The 17,224-nt window shown below is 37.0% G+C and overlaps 1 pseudogene; it reads right to left on the minus strand.

Moving 5' to 3' along the window:
• Positions 1-13,710: 13,710 nt before the first annotated feature.
• LOC143664262 (cyclin-Y pseudogene) lies at positions 13,711-14,613 on the minus strand (annotated as a pseudogene).
• Between the last annotated feature and the right edge of the window lie 2,611 nt (positions 14,614-17,224).

Below are 17,224 nucleotides of genomic sequence, written 5' to 3' on the forward strand. Positions count from 1 at the left end.
GAGTGTAGGAAGAAGGAAAATCAGATATGATGTACATAATACAAAAGGCAAAATGGTAGAGGAAAATATTATCCAAAGAGTAATAACACTAAATGTTAATGGACTGAATTCCCCAATCAAAAGACATAGAATGGCAGAATGGATTAAAAAACAGGATCCTTCTATATGCTGTCTACAGGAAACACATCTTACACCCAAAGATAAACATAGGTTGAAAGTGAAAGGTTGGGAAAAGATATTTCATGCGAATAATAACCAGAAAAGAGCAGGAGTAGCTATACTAATATCCAACAAATTAGACTTCAAATGTAAAACAGTTAAAAGAGACAAAGAAGGACACTATATACTAATAAAAGGAACAATTAAACAAGAAGACATAACAATCATAAATATTTATGCACTGAACCGGAATGCCCCTAAATACGTGAGGAATACACTGCAAACACTGAAAAGGGAAATAGACACATATACCATAATAGTTGGAGACTTCAATTCCCCACTCTCATCAATGGACAGAACATCTAGACAGAGGATCAATAAAGAAATAGAGAATCTGAATATTACTATAAAGGAGCTAGACTTAACAGACATTTATAGGACATTACATCCCACAACAGCAAGATACACCTTTTTCTCAAGTGCTCATGGATCATTCTCAAAGATAGACCATATGCTGGGTCACAAAGCAAGTCTTAACAAATTTAAAAAGATTGAAATCATACACAACACTTTCTCGGATCATAAAGGAATGAAGTTGGAAATCAATAATAGGCGGAGTGCCAGAAAATTCACAAATACCTGGAGGCTCAACAACACACTCTTAAACAATGAGTAGGTCAAAGAAGAAATTGTAAGAGAAATTAGTAAATACCTCAAGGCAAATGAAAATGAAAACACAACATATCAAAACTTATGGGACGCAGCAAAGGCAGTGCTAAGAGGGAAATTTATTGCCCTAAATGCCTATATCAGAAAAGAAGAAAAGGCAAAAATGCAGGAATTAACTGTCCACTTGGAAGAACTGGAGAAAGAACAGCAAACTAATCCCATAGCAAGCAAAAGGAAAGAAATAACAAAGATTAGAGCAGAAATAAATGAAATTGAAAACATGAAAACAATAGAGAAAATCAATAAGACCAGAAGTTGGTTCTATGAGAAAATCAATAAGATTGATGGGCCCTTCTCAAGATTGACAAAAAGAAGAAGAGAGAGGATGCATATAAATAAGATCAGAAATGGAAGAGGAGACATAACTACTGACCTCACAGAAATAAAGGAGGTAATAACAGGATACTATGAACAACTTTACGCTAATAAATACAACAATTTAGAGGAAATGGACGGGTTCCTGGAAAGACATGAACAACCAACTTTGACTCAAGAAGAAATAGATGACCTCAACAAACCAATCACAAGTAAAGAAATTGAATCAGTCATTCAAAAGCTTCCTAAAAAGAAAAGTCCAGGAACAGACGGCTTCACATGTGAACTCTATCAAACATTCCAGAAAGAATTAGTACCAATTCTCCTCAAACTCATCAAAAAAATCGAAGTGGAGGGAAAACTACCTAATTCATTCTGTGAAGCCAAAATTACCCTCATACCAAAACCAGGCAAAGATATTACAAAAAAAGAAAACTACAGATCAATCTCTCTAATGAATATAGATGCAAAAATCCTGAATAAAATTCTAGCAAATCGTATCCAACAACACATTAAAAGAATTATACATCATGACCAAGTAGGATTCATCCCAGGTATGCAAGGATGGTTCAACATAAGAAAATTAATTAATGTAATACACCATATCAACAAATCAAAGCATAAAAATCACATGATCATCTCAATTGATGCAGAGAAGGCATTTGACAAGATTCAACATCCTTTCCTGTTGAAAACACTTCAAAAGATAGGAATACAAGGGAACTTCCTAAAAATGATAGAGGGAATATATGAAAAACCCACAGCTAATATCATCCTCAATGGGGAAAAATTGAAAACTTTCCCCCTAAGATCAGGAACAAGACAAGGATGTCCACTATCACCACTATTATTCAACATTGTGTTGGAGGTTCTAGCCAGAGCAATTAGACAAGAAAAAGAAATGCAAGGCATCAAAATTGGAAAGGAAGAAGTAAAACGATCACTGTTTGTAGACGACATGATACTATACATCGAAAACCCGGAAAAATCCACAACAAAACTACTAGAGCTAATAAATGAGTACAGCAAAGTAGCAGGTTACAAGATCAACATTCAAAAATCTGTAGCATTTCTATACACTAGTAATGAACAAGCGGAGGGGGAAATCAAGAAACGAATTCCATTTACAATTGCATCTAAAAGAATAAAATACTAGGAATAAATTTAACTAAAGAGACAAAAAACCTATATAAATAAAACTACAAAAAACTGTTAAAAGAAATCACAGAAGACCTAAATAGATGGAAGGGCATACCGTGTTCATGGATTGGAAGACTAAATATAGTTAAGATGTCAATCCTACCTAAATTGATTTACAGATTCGATGCAATACCAATGAAAATCCCAACAACTTATTTTTCAGAAATAGAAAAACCAATAAGCAAATTTATCTGGAAGGGCAGGGTGCCCCGAATTGCTAAAAACATCTTGAGGAAAAAAAAACGAAGCTGGAGGTCTCGCACTGCCTGACTTTAAGGCATATTATGAAGCCACAGGGGTCAAAAGAGCATGGTATTGGCATAAAGATAGATATATCGACCAATGGAATCGAATAGAGTGCTCAGATATAGACCCTCTCATCTATGGACATTTGATCTTTGATAAGGCAGTCAAGCCAACTCACCTGGGACAGAACAGTCTCTTCAATAAATGGTGCCTAGAGAAGTGGATATCCATATGCAAAAGAATGAAAGAAGACCCGTATCTCACACCCTATACAAAAGTTAACTCAAAATGGATCAAAGATCTAAACATTAGGTCTAAGACCATAAAACAGTTAGAGGAAAATATAGGGAGATGTCTTATGAAACTTACAATTGGAGGCGGTTTTATGGACCTTAAACCTAAAGCAGGAGCACTGAAGAAGGAAACAAATAAATGGGAGCTCCTCAAAATTAAACACTTTTGTGCATCAAAGAACTTCATCAAGAAAGTAGAAAGACAGCCTACACAATATTTGGAAGCGATATATCAGATAAAGTTCTAGTATCCAGAATTTATAAAGAGATTGTCCAACTCAACGACAAAAAGACAGCCAACCCAATTACAAAATGGGAAAAAGACTTGAATAGACACCTCTCAGAAGAGGAAATACAAATGGCCAAAAGGCACATGAAGAGATGCTCAATGTCCCTGGCCATTAGAGAAATGGAAATCAAAACCACAATGAGATATCATCTCACACCCACCAGAATGGCCATTATCAACAAAACAGAAAATGACAAGTGCTGGAGAGGATGCGGAGAAAGAGGCACACTTATCCACTGTTGGTGGGAATGTCAAATGGTGCAACCACTGTGGAAGGCAGTTTGGCGGTTCCTCAAAAAGCTGAATATAGAATTGCCATATGACCCAGCAATGGTATTGCTGGGAATCTACTCAAAGGAATTAATGGCAAAAACTCAAACGGACATTTGCACACCAATGTTTATAGCAGCATTATTTACAATTGTAAAGAGATGGAAACAGCCAAAATGTCCATCAACAGATGAGTGGCTAAACAAACTGTGGCATATACATACGATGGAATATTATGCAGCTTCAAGACAGAATAAACTTATGAAGCATGTAATAACATGGATGGACCTAGAGAACATTATGCTGAGTGAGTCTAGCCAAAAACTAAAGGACAAATACTGTATGGTCCCACTGATGTGAACTGACATTCGATTATAAACTTGGAATATGTCATTGGTAACAGAGTCCAGCAAGAGTTAGAAACAGGGTAAGATAATGGGTAATTGGAGCTGAAGGGATACAGACTGTGCAACACGACTAGATACAAAAACTCAAAAATGGACAGCACAATAATACCTAATTGTAAAGTAATCATGTTAAAACACTGAATGAAGCTGCATCTGAGCTATAGGTTTTTTTTTTTACTATTATTATTACTTTTATTTCTTTTCTCTATATTAACATTCTATATCTTTTTCTGTTGGGTTGCTAGTTCTTCTAAACTGATGCAAATGTACTAAGAAACGATGATCATGCATCTATGTGATGCTGTTAAGAATTACTGATTTCATATGTAGAATGATATGATTTCTAAATGTTGGGTTAATTTCTTTTTTTCCATTAATTAATAAAAAAAGAAAAAAAAGAAAGAAGTGCAAGCAATCTCCAGAATAAACTAATTAAAGTAATTACATGCCTAGAGGCCAGCAAAAAATAATAAATCACACTAGGAAAATTGAAGATATGGCCCAGTCAAAGGAACAAACCAACAATTCAAATGAGATACAGGAGCTGAAACATTTAATTCAGAATATACGAACAGACATGGAAAACCTCATCAAAAATCAAATCAATGAACTGAGGGAGGATATAAAGAAAGCAAGGAATGAACAAAAAGAAGAAATTGAAAGGCTGAAAAAACAAATCACAGAACTTATGAGAATGAAAGGCATGGTAGAAGAGATGAAAAAAGAATGGAAACCTACAATGGCAGATTTTTTTAATTTTTTTTATTAATCAAAAAAAAGAAAAGAAATTAACACAACATTTAGAAATCATTCCATTCTACAAATGCACTCAGTAATTCTTAGTATCATCACATAGATGTATGATCATCATTTCTTAGTACATTTGCATCGATTTAGGAAAAGAACTAGCAAAACAGCAGAAAAAGATATAGAATGTTAATATAGAGAAGAGAATTAAAATAATAATACTAATAATATATATATATATATATATAAAGGAAAAAGAAAAAAACAAAAACAAAAGATACAAACACACAAACAAACAAACAAAAAAACATATTTCAGGTGCAGCTTCATTCAGTGTTCCAACCTAGTTACATTACACTTAGGTATTATTGTGCTGTCCATTTTTGAGTTTTTGTATCTAGTCCTGTTGCACAGTCTGCATCCCTTCAGCTCCAATTACCCATTATCTTACCCTGTTTCTAACTCCTGCTGGTCTCTGTTACCAATGATATATTCCAAGCTGATTCTCGAATGTCGGTTCACATCAGTGGGACCTTACAGTATTTGTCCTTTAGTTTTGGGCTAGACTCACTCAGCATAATGTTCTCTAGGTCCATCCATGTTATTGCATGCTTCATAAGTTTAGTCTGTCTTAAAGCTGCATAATATTCCATCGTAGGTATACGCCACACTTTGTTTAGCCACTCGTCTGTTGATGAACATTTTGGCTGTTTCCATCTCTTTGCAATTGTAGATAATGCTGCTATAAACACTGGTGTGCAAATGTCCGTCTGTGTCTTTGCCCTTAAGTCCTTTGAGTAGATACCTAGCAGTGGTATTGCTGGGTCGCAATCCATTCTGCCATTCTATGTCTTTTGATTGGGAAATTCAGTCCATTAACTTTTAGTATCATTACTGTTTGGATAATATTTTCCTCTACCATTTTGGCTTTTGTATTATATATATCATATCTGATTTTCCTTCTTTCTACACTTTACTCCATACCTCTCTCTTCTGTCTTTTCGTATCTGACTCTAGTGCTCCCTTTAGTATTTCTTGCAGAGCTGGTCTCTTGGTCACAAATTCTCTCAGTGACTTTTTGTCTATAAATGTTTTAATTTCTCCTTCATTTTTGAAGGACAATTTTGCTGGATATAGGAGTCTTGGTTGGCAGTTTTTCTCTTTTAGTAATTTAAATATATCATCCCACTGTCTTCTAGCTTCCATGGTTTCTGCTGAGAAATCTACACATAGTCTTATTGGGTTTCCCTTGTATGTGACAGATTGTTTTTCTCTTGCTGCTTTCAAGATCCTCTCTTTCTCTTTGACCTCTGACATTCTAACTAGTAAGTGTCTTGGAGAATGCCTATTTGGGTCTATTCTCTTTGGGGTGTGCTGCACTTCTTGGATCTGTAAATTTAGGTCTTTCATAAGAGTTGGGAAATTTTCAGTGATAATTTCTTCCATTAGTTTTTCTCTTCCTTTTCCCTTCTCTTCTCCTTCTGGGACACCCACAACACGTATATTTGTGCGCTTCATATTGTCATTCAGTTCCCTGATCCCCTGCTCAAGTTTTTCCATTCTTTTCCCGATAGTTTCTGTTTCTTTTTGGAATTCAGATGTTCCATCCTCCAGTTCACTAATTGTAGCTTCTGTCTCTTTAGATCTACCATTGTAGGTATCCATTGTTTTTTCCATTTTTTCTTCTTTGTCCTTCACTCCCATAAGTTCTGTGATTTGTTTTTTCAGATTTTCTATTTCTTCTTTTTGTTCAGCCCATGTCTTCTTCATGTCCTCCCTCAATTTATTGATTTGGTTTTTGAAGAGTTTTTCCATTTCTGTTCGTATATTCAGCATTAGTTGTCTCAGCTCCTGCATCTCATTTGAACTATTGGTTTGTTCCTTTGACTGGGCCATATCTTCAATTTTCCGAGCATCATCCATTATTTTCTGCTGGTGTCTGGGCATTTGATCAGATTTCCCTGGGTGTGGGACCCAGCTGGTTGAAAGGTTTTTCTGTGAAATCTCTGGGCTCTGTTTTTCTTTTCCTGCCCAGTAGGTGGCGCTCGTGGTGCTCGTCTGTCTGCGGGGCAATCGGCCCGGGAAACCGCTCGTGGAGGCGGGGGTCACTGGCCACCGTGGCTTGGGAGAGTGCCAGTCCTAATTGCCCAGCTGGCCCAAAACGCCAAGCGTGACGGGAGGGCCCCGCTATCCAACGTTCCCAGTCAGACCGGGGAGCCACGTGCGTGGAGGGGACCCCAGTCGCCAGCCGCCCCGGCCGGAAAACGCGCGCCCCTTGGGTATCTCACCGCAGCAGATTCTCCCTGCCCGTTCAGCTGTTCCAGAATGGGGTACGCTGTCTTTTTGGTCTCTGTCGTGACTCCGGGAGCTGTTTCGTATTGTTTCTGTTTCTTTAGTTGCTTTTCTGGAGGAGGAACTAAAACCCGCACGTCTTACTAAGCCGCCATCTTCACACATCTTTTTATAGACTCTGTATTTACTGGATTGATCAATTGCTGTTTCGCGTTAAGAGATTCATCTCTTTTCATTTCTCTTTACTCCCAACTTCATACTCATAGCACAGAGAATTTCAAGTGCAGTACATTGAAGTAGACATCAGTTTCTTTACATAATTTCTGTATTCAATTTTCAAAATGTTTCATAATACTACTGAATTTTTTTAACTAAAGTACGATGGCTTGAATGAACAGCCCAACTCCTGTGGGAGTCAATACAGAAAATGAGATTTCTTATTACACACAATCCAAACATTGCAGACTTAAACAAATTTATAGAGGAACTTAAGAAGTATAGAATTAACACAATAGTAAGAAAATGTGAAGCAACTTATGACACTGCTCTTGTGGAAAAAGAAGGCATTCATGTTCTTGATTGGCCTTTTGATGATAGGGTACCACCATCCAATTAAATTGTTTATGATTTAAGTCTTATAAGAATTAAGTTTCACAAAGAACCTGGTTGTGGCATTGCTGTTTATTGTGTTGCAGGCCTTGAGAGAGTTCCAGTGTTTATTGCTGTAGCATTGATTGAGAGTGGAATGAAATATGTAAAGAAGCCATACAGTTCATAAAACAAAAGTGGTGAGACTTTAACACCATGCAACCTTTGTATTTGGATGAGTATCATCCTAAAATGCAGCTGTACTTCAAAGACTCCATTATTCACACATGAAATTGTTGCATTTAATAAAACTAGAGTGCCTGAAGCCATTGAAGTGAACCTTGAGAGAGGGAGGACCTTATTTGTCATTCATATGAGTCAACATGTTGATGAATAAGTCTAATAAAGCCTCCATAGGAGTATTGAAAAGCAGTTTTACCATGCTACAAGTTTGACAGAACTGCAAATTCAATATTTGGATTACAATCAGCCTATTTGCACACTTAGCAGAGATTCTTTGGGGACAGCATTTAAAATAGGTTTATCATTTCTAACAATCGACCTTTTCTTAAATCAGGCAATATTGAGTTATGTCCTCTTTAAATCTATTCACATCCAGCATCTTATCAATATATAAGAAATTAAGAGAGATTAGGTGCCAAAATACCTAGCACAATACTTGTATAATTTTGGTATTAGACAGAACTTAAAAATTCTGGGAACTATGAAATTTCTATACCTTATGTGGTGTTCCTTCAGTCATTGTAAATATTGAAAATCTATATGGGTATTTCCTGTTCACTTTATGTTTACTTCTCCCACATTCATACTAGTATATAACAGGTTTGTGCAACTATTGAATTTTGTTGGATTTTTGCTTTCTTATGGTGATTTTTTAATATCTATTTATAAATCTCATTTTGTGATATTAGAAAAAAACCCCATTTAAAAAATTTGCAGAAACACATATCTTTCATGTCTCCAGACAAAAAAACCTTACACTTAATTTAATGTTAGCATTTTGGTGTGCCACTTATGCAGGAAGTCCTCACAAATGAATTGGAAGGGGCTATTAAATACTTTTAGTAAAATTTTGCTTTTGTCTTGTGCAAAACATGTATATTATGCTCTTTAATTTAGTAAATTTATTTTTGAAAGGTAAGGATGGATTGTTTGGGTAGACAAAATAATTCTTAATCATAAAATTTCTGCAATTGTTGTAATAGTTTTCTCATATCTATTTTTTATAATTTGTAATAGTTTACCAGCTATTTTTTTGTTTGGGTGTAATTTTTTTCTCTTCTCTTCCCAAGTTCCCTTTCAAAAAAAGAATTTTCTGCTAATGATTCAGCAGATAGCATTTTATGTTACTTTTCATGCTGTGTAATTTAGTATTTGGCTCTTGACCATTTGTTTTATTATGTAATTGATAAAATGATAATGTGTATTAATGTTATTCAACCATGTATTCATACTGTCTGGAAATTTGTGGTTATAGTTCTGTGGGAGAGATAATTTGTCTATTTTCACCATCTGATAAAACCCTACAGTAAGAGCTTAAACATCTAAATAAATAATGAAATCCATTTATCAAAAAAAAAAGAAATAACTGCCTTTACAGTAATAATATTGAATGTTAAGGTATTAAACTCCCCAATCAAAAGACATAGACTGACAGAATAGATTTAAAAAATATGATCTGTCTATATGCTGCTTACAAGTGACTCACTTTAGATCCAAGGAAACTATGCTGGTTTGAAACTATTATGTACCCCAGAAAACCCATTTCTTAATCCTGATCCAATCTTATGTGGCAACCTATTCTTTTAATCCTGATTCAATACAGTAGGGTGGGAAATTTTTTGTCAGATTATTTCCACAGATATGTTGCATGCCAAATTGTGGATATGGTCTTTTTATTAGATGGAGATATAACTCCACCCATTCTAAATGGGTCTTGATTACTTTACTGGAATCCTTTAAAAGAGGTAACATTTTGGAGAAATCTCAGAGCCAACAGAGAGGCTTGGATGCACATACTTTGAGAACAGTTGCTTTAGAGCTAACAGAGCCAATATGAGACCCAGATATTTGGAGTTGCAGGGCCCAACATATGTCACCATGTGCCATCCTGTGAGATGCTAAGCAAGCCAGATCCCAGAGTGTGTGATCTGGAGGACTAAAATGAAGGCTCACAGTTGCCAAATGAGGAACCCCCACAGGGAACAGAGGCTGAAAGCATCAGAGTTCTGAAGCAAGTGGCCAATAGATGCCAAGCACATGCCTTCTCAGTTAACAGAAGTGTTCCAGATGGCATCAGCCTTTCTTGAGCAAAGGTAACCTCTTGTTGGTGTTTTAGTTTGGACATTTTCTCAGGACTAGAACTATAAACTTGTAACATAATAAATTCCTTTTATAGAAGCCTTTTCATTCCTGGTGTATTACATATTAGCAGCACTTGGCAAACTAATACAGATACAAATAGGTTGAAAGTGAAAGGTTAGAAAAAGATATTCCATGCAAATAGTAACTAGAAAAGGGAGGTGGTAGCTATACTAATATCAGAAAAAATAAACTCTAAATGAAGAATTGCTAAAGAAAGCAAAGAAGGACACTGTATTTTAATAAAAAGGGCAATTGACCGAGAAGAAAGAACAATCCTAAATATTTTTTCACCTAACCTGGTTGGCCCAAATACCTGAAGCAAACACTGGTAATACTGAATGGAAAAATAAATGTCACTACAATAGTAGTTGGACATTTCAGTACACTAATTCATATATAGAACATCAAGAAAGGGGCTCAAATAATGAAACAGAGAACTTGGATAATATAATAAATTAAGTAGACCTAACAGACATTTACAGGACATTGAACCCTGCAACAGCAGGATATACATTCTTCCCAGTACTCATAGGTCATTCTCCAGAATAGATCCCCTTGATTTTTCATCATTCTTGAATCTTGAGTGAAATGGGGCAATGACCATTCTAGCTGCTTCTGGCTAATTGGGTCCCTGATAAGGGGATAAGGAATGAAACTACTTCATTTATAGATGGATATATTTTTTATTGTGAAAAATAACATGTATACAAAAAAGTAATACGTTTCAAACCACATCACAATAATTAGTTATACAACAGATTTGAGTTTGGTATGGGTTACAGTTCCACAATTTCAGGTTTTTCCTTCTACCTGCTTCAAGGCACTGGAGCCTAAAAGAATTATCAACATAATGATTCAGCAGCCATATTCATTTGTTAAATTCTATCTTCTCTGCTATAATGCCTCCTTCTCCTTTGATCCTTCTACTGATCTTTAGGAGTATTGGGGTTACGCCCATTCTAACCTTTTCATGTTAAAGGGCTGTGGTTAATATGGTATAGGGGGATGGAAATAGATGATGTTCTGGAGAGGCTAGCCCCTCTGGGTTTCAAGACTAACTGGATGATGAGTCCATCTGGAGGTTGTAGGTTTCTGGAGAATAATTATAGTGCATGGGGCCTTTGTAAAATCCCAGATATAGCCCAGATAGGTGTTCTTTAGGGTTGGCAGGAATAGTTTTGGTTTGGCAAATGATGATAAATAGCAATATCTAGCTGAAGATTGTGTAAGAATAGCCTTCAGAGTATCTTCTCAACTTTCTTTGAACTCTCTCAGCTACTGATACTTTATTTGTTGTGATTCTTTGATTATGGGCCCTGCCTATTGCTTTGATTGTTCCCACTGCTTGTGAGAATATAAGGAAATCTCCACATGGGGAAGTCAAATTTTCCCCCTTTCTTGCCATTTCCCCGAGGGAACTTTGCAAATACTTTTTTATTCACTGTTCAAATCACTCTGGGATTTATTGGGATATCACTCTGGACAAACCTACAAAATCTCATGCCCTACCCAAGGTTCCATGTACTTATGGTATTCAATTAAACTGTCCACATAAGTTATATTAGGAAACGCACTAGTCAAAATATAAATTTTGTACCGAATAAACACTTTTTGCTTTAGTCTCACACATAAGTTAAAGTTTTAAAATATGAATTGCCATCTATTTTCAACACCATGCAATATTGACATTCCTTTGTTCTTCCTCATGCAAAAACATTTTTTTAATTTGTACATTTAGTCACTATCATTGTACACTCTAGGCATTCCTAGATTATACCATCTCAGTCTTTATCTTTCTTTCTGATTTCATTTGTGCCCCCAGCCCACCTCCCTCTATCATTATCACAGTCAGCTTCATTCAGTGCACTAACATTATTGATTTACAGTTAGGTAGTATTGTGCTGTCCATTTCTGAATTTTTACAATCAGTCCTGTTGTACAATCTGTATTCTTTCTGCTCCAATTACCCAATATCTACCTTATTTCTATCTCCTGATAGTCTCTGTCTGTGTTAGTTAGATTCCGTTGTCAACTTGGCCAGGTGAGCATACCTAGCCCTGTTGCTGCGGACATAAACCAATGGTACGTGAACCTTGGTACGTGAACCTCATCTGTAGCCAATTACATCTGCAGTCAGGTAGGAGGCGTGTCTGCTGTAATGAGTGATGTTTGACTTAATTGGCTGGTGCTTAAATGAGAGATTGCAACGTAGCGCTGCTAAGCAGCTCGGCATTCCTCATCTCAGCACTTGCAGCTCAGCCCAGGCCTTTGGAGAAGTCACCCCGGGGAAAGTTGTTGGAACCCAGGGGCCTGGAGAGAAGACCAGCAGAGACCATCCTGTGCCTTCCACATAAGAAAAGAGCCTCAGTGGAAAGTTAGCTGCCTTTCCTCTGAAGAACCAACAAAATAAATCCCCTTTTATTAAAAGCCAATCCGTCTCTGGTGTGTTGCATTCCGGCAGCTAGCAAACTAGAACACTGTCTTAGCTGAATTTCTCCAAGTTCATTCTCTAATGCTAGTTCATATCCATGAGACCATACAGTATTTGTCCTTTTGTTTTAGCCAGGATAATTTTAAAAGTACCAGTTGCCATTCCCAAACATTTAAATTCAAATTGTTAAAAATTCTGTACATGTTAAGCATCTGCTCCCCATTCCTTAGCCTTAGCATCTGTTCTAGATTTTATGTCTGATTTCATATATTATAATCAGTTCATTTTAGTTAGATCATGGCACAGTTGTCTTTTTTGTGTCTGACTTATTACACTCAATATAATATCCTCAAGGTTCATCCATGTTGCTGTATGCTCCAGGACTTCATTCCTTCCTACTGGTGAATAATACTCCACCCTATGTAATATGACATTTTGTTTATCAATTCATCAATTGATAGACACATGGGTTGTTTCCATCTTTTGGCAATTGTGTATTTTTTTATTTATTATTTTTATTTTTGGAATAATGAAAATTTTATAATTGATTGTGGTAATGAATACACATCTAAGTGTTGATACTGTGTGCCATTGATTATACAGTTTGGTGGATTGTGGCTGAGCATGTGATCTACTCTGGAAGCTGATCCATGAGCACTTGAGAAGAATGTAAACCCTGCTATTTTGGATGCAATATTCTGTGTATGTCTGTTATGTCTAGTTCTTTTTTTTTTTGCAGAGAGAAACAACCAGTACTATTTATTTGGACATCTGTGCCATGGAGGGTACAAACTATATTCATCCTCTGCTCTGTGGGACCCAAACCAAAACAGAACAAAAACAAACAAAAATCCCCCAAACCAAAAAAGAGCAGCAAGAAGGAATGCAAAAAAGTCCTATGGAACACGGGTCTCACTAATCCAAATAGGCTAGGATAAAACACGGCCACTTTGTTTCTTTAACGCTCATCCAACGTGGTTTATCTACTGCTTTGCTTTCTTGTTGTGCTGAGGGTGGACTTAGGAAATGGCGGAGCCATTTACACATTTCCCCTGCCTCTACAGGAATTTTCTTTCCCTTTGTTTCCTCCTTCAGAAGTAGAGCCAGCATCTCCTCCACCAAGGAAGTGCTGTGAATGACGACAGGGAAAGGCCCAACAGGAGATGGGGAGCACAGATCTCCTGTCCCTCGAAGCCTTGCTGTGTGGAGGCAGTCGTCAGAGCAGCCCGATGGAGCTACGGATTATAAAAAGAAAAGGAAAGGAAAAAACAAAAATGAAACCCCACCCCAAGTCTTGTTTTTTCTCAAAGTAAAGGAGAGACTGGAGGGAGGGAGGTGGCCCTTCAGAGGACGCCGCTGTTAGGAGATGATGGCCAGAGACCACCTGCTCAGCATCAGGTTGTTGGCACTCGCTGACCGCTTCCTCATGGATCTTCTCAAGTCCTTATACTTGTCCTCACAAAGGCGGGAGATGGCCTCAAGTTTGTGAGCTCTCTCCCTGCTGAGGGGCTCCAGGGGAAAGCTCAGGTTGTTTGCTTCTGCCAGAGAATGAAGATCAAAATAATACTTGGCATAAACACTGGAAGGAACGCTGATGTTGAATTGAAGCAATTCAAGAAATTGTCGCTCTAGTTCGTTCATGTCTTCGACTGTGATATCTTTCAGGATCTGGCAGTAATCCACATTCCAGACCACCTGGTTGTCCCACACTTTGGAGGCCAGCAGAATCGCCCCCAGTACAATTCGCTTCCAGTTTGCTGGACAGATATCTATCTCTGCATACGTTAAAAGTCTTTCAAGATATACCAGGGTGACAATGGTGCATTCGGCTGTCAGCTGAACAGCACTGAACAGCGTCCGAACAAACCGGTAAATCTGTTTCTGCTCTGGGTTGTGTTTGTCATAATCTGGTGGCACTTCGGATTTCGAAAGAGGGTGAAGGTTTTCATCAAAAATATCTAAGAGCATCCTTCCATCTGGGTCCCTGTTTTTGAGGTGATAATATATTGCGAGAGCTACACATTTAATTGTATACTTGAGGTTTGGTTGACTGACTGTGCTATCAACTAGGAAAACAGTGGAGCAGGAGCTGTATTTCCTTGCTATATGTCCTGGAGGATGATGGTTAATGAAAAGACTCTTGTGCTTTTCTCTCACATCCGTCTGAGATTTACTGAGGAATATCGTGCTGGCCCGAGGATGGTCTGAAGGATTGAATTCCATGTTCAAATCTGCAGCCTGTCTCTTCGGGGAGAAAGTATCACCTGATGATGCCTTGATGTGGACATTTTTCTCAGCTTAAAAACTGTAAGCCCTGTTTCTAACTCCTGCTGGACTCTGTTACCAATGACATATTCCAAGTTTATTCTCTAATGTCAGTTCACATCAGTGGGACCATACAGTATTTGTCCTTTAGTTTTTGGCTAGACTCACTCAGCATAATGTTCTCTAGGTCCATCCATGTTATTACATGCTTCATAAGTTTATTCTGTCTTAGAGCTGCATAATATTCCATCGTATGTATATGCCACAGTTTGTTTAGCCACTCGTCTGTTGATGGAAATTTTGGCTGTTTCCATCTCTTTGCAATTGTAAATAACGCTGCTATAAACATTGGTGTGCAAATGTCCGTTTGTGTCTTTGCCCTTAAGTCCTTTGAGTAGATACCCAGCAATGGTATTGCTGGGTCGTATGGCAATTCTATATTCAGCTTTTTGAGGAACCGCCAAACTGCCTTCCACAGTGGTTGCACCATTTGACATTCCCACCAACAGTGGATAAGTGTGCCTCTTTCTCCTCATCCTCTCCAGCACTTGTCATTTTCTGTTTTGTTGATAATGGCCATTCTGGTGGGTGTGAGATGATATCTCATTGTGGTTTTGATTTGCATTTCTCTAATGGCCAGGGACATTGAGCATCTCTTCATGTGCCTTTTGGCCATTTGTATTTCCTCTTCTGAGAAGTGTCTTTTCAAGTCTTTTTCCCATTTTGTAATTGGGTTTGCTGTCTTTTTGTCGTTGAGTTGGACAATCTTTTTATAAATTCTGAATACCAGACTTTTATCTGATATATCGTTTCCAAATATTGTGTAGGCTGTCTTTCTACTTTCTTGATGAAGTTCTTTGATGCACAAAAGTGTTTAATTTTGAGGAGCTCCCATTTATTTGTTTCCTTCTTCAGTGCTCCTGCTTTAGGTTTAAGGTCCATAAAACTGCCTCCAATTGTAAGATTCATAAGCTATCTCCCTACATTTTCCTCTAACTGTTCTATGGTCTTAGACCTAATGTTTAGATCTTTGATCCATTTTGAGTTAACTTTTGTATAGGGTGTGAGAGATGGGTCTTCTTTCATTCTTTTGCATATGGATATCCAGTTCTCTAGGCACCATTTATTGAAGAGACTGTTATGTCCCAGGTGAGTTTGCTTGACTGCCTTATCAAAGATCAAATGTACATAGATGACAGGGTCTATATCTGAGCACTCTATTCGATTCCATTGGTCGATATATCTATCTTTATGCCAATACCATGCTCTTTTGACCCCTGTGGCTTCATAATATGCCTTAAAGTCAGGCAGCGCGAGACCTCCAGCTTCATTTTTTTTCCTCAAGATGTTTTTAGCAATTCGGGGCACCCTGCCCTTCCAGATAAATTTGCTTATTGGTTTTTCTATTTCTGAAAAATAAGTCATTGGGATTTTGATTGGTATTGCATTGAATCTGTAAATCAATTTAGGTAGGATTGACATCTTAACTATATTTAGTCTTCCAATCCATGAACACGGTATGCCCTTCCATCTATTTAGGTCTTCTGTGATTTCTTTTAACAGTTTTTTGTAGTTTTATTTATATATGTTTTTTGTCTCTTTAGTTAAATTTATTCCTAAGTATTTTATTCCTTTAGTTGCAATTGTAAATGGGATTCGTTTCTTGATTTCCCCCTCAGCTTGTTCATTACTAGTGTATAGAAATGCTACAGATTTTTGAATGTTGATCTTGTAACCTGCTACCTTGCTGTACTCATTTATTAGCTATAGTAGTTTTGTTGTGGATTTTTCCGGGTTTTTGACGTATAGTATCATATCGTCTGCAAACAGTGATAGTTTTACTTCTTCCTTTCCAATTTTGATGCCTTGTATTTCTTTTTCTTGTCTAATTGCTCTGGCTAGGACCTCCAACACAATGTTGAATAATAGTGGTGATAGTGGACATCCTTGTCTTGTTCCTGATCTTAGGGGGAAAGTTTTCAATTTTTCCCCTTTGAGGGTGATATTAGCTGTGGGTTTTTCATATATTCCCTCTATCATTTTAAGGAAGTTCCCTTGTATTCCTATCCTTTGAAGTGTTTTCAACAGGAAAGGATGTTGAATCTTGTCAAATGCCTTCTCTGCATCAATTGAGATGATCATGTGATTTTTCTGCTTTGATTTGTTGATATGGTGTGTTACATTAATTAATTTTCTTATGTTGAACCATCCTTGCATACCTGGGATGAATCCTACTTGGTCATGATGTATAATTCTTTTAATGTGTTGTTGGATACGATTTGCTAGAATTTTATTCAGGATTTTTGCATCTATATTCATTAGAGAGATTGGTCTGTAGTTTTCTGTTTTTGTAATATCTTTGCCTGGTTTTGGTATGAGGGTGATGTTGGCTTCATAGAATGATTTAGGTGGTTTTCCCTTCACTTCAATTTTTTTGAAGAGTTTGAGGAGAGTTGGTACTAATTCTTTCTGGAATGTTTGATAGAATTCACATGTGAAGCCATCTGGTTCTGGACTTTTCTTTTTAGGAAGCTTTTGAATGACTGATTCAATTTCTTTACTTGTGATTGGTTTGTTGAGGTCATCTATTTCTTCTTGAGTCAAAGTT

The sequence above is a fragment of the Tamandua tetradactyla genome, chromosome 20 (assembly GCF_023851605.1).
Source record: "Tamandua tetradactyla isolate mTamTet1 chromosome 20, mTamTet1.pri, whole genome shotgun sequence".
In the NCBI taxonomy this organism is placed as follows: domain Eukaryota; kingdom Metazoa; phylum Chordata; class Mammalia; order Pilosa; family Myrmecophagidae; genus Tamandua; species Tamandua tetradactyla.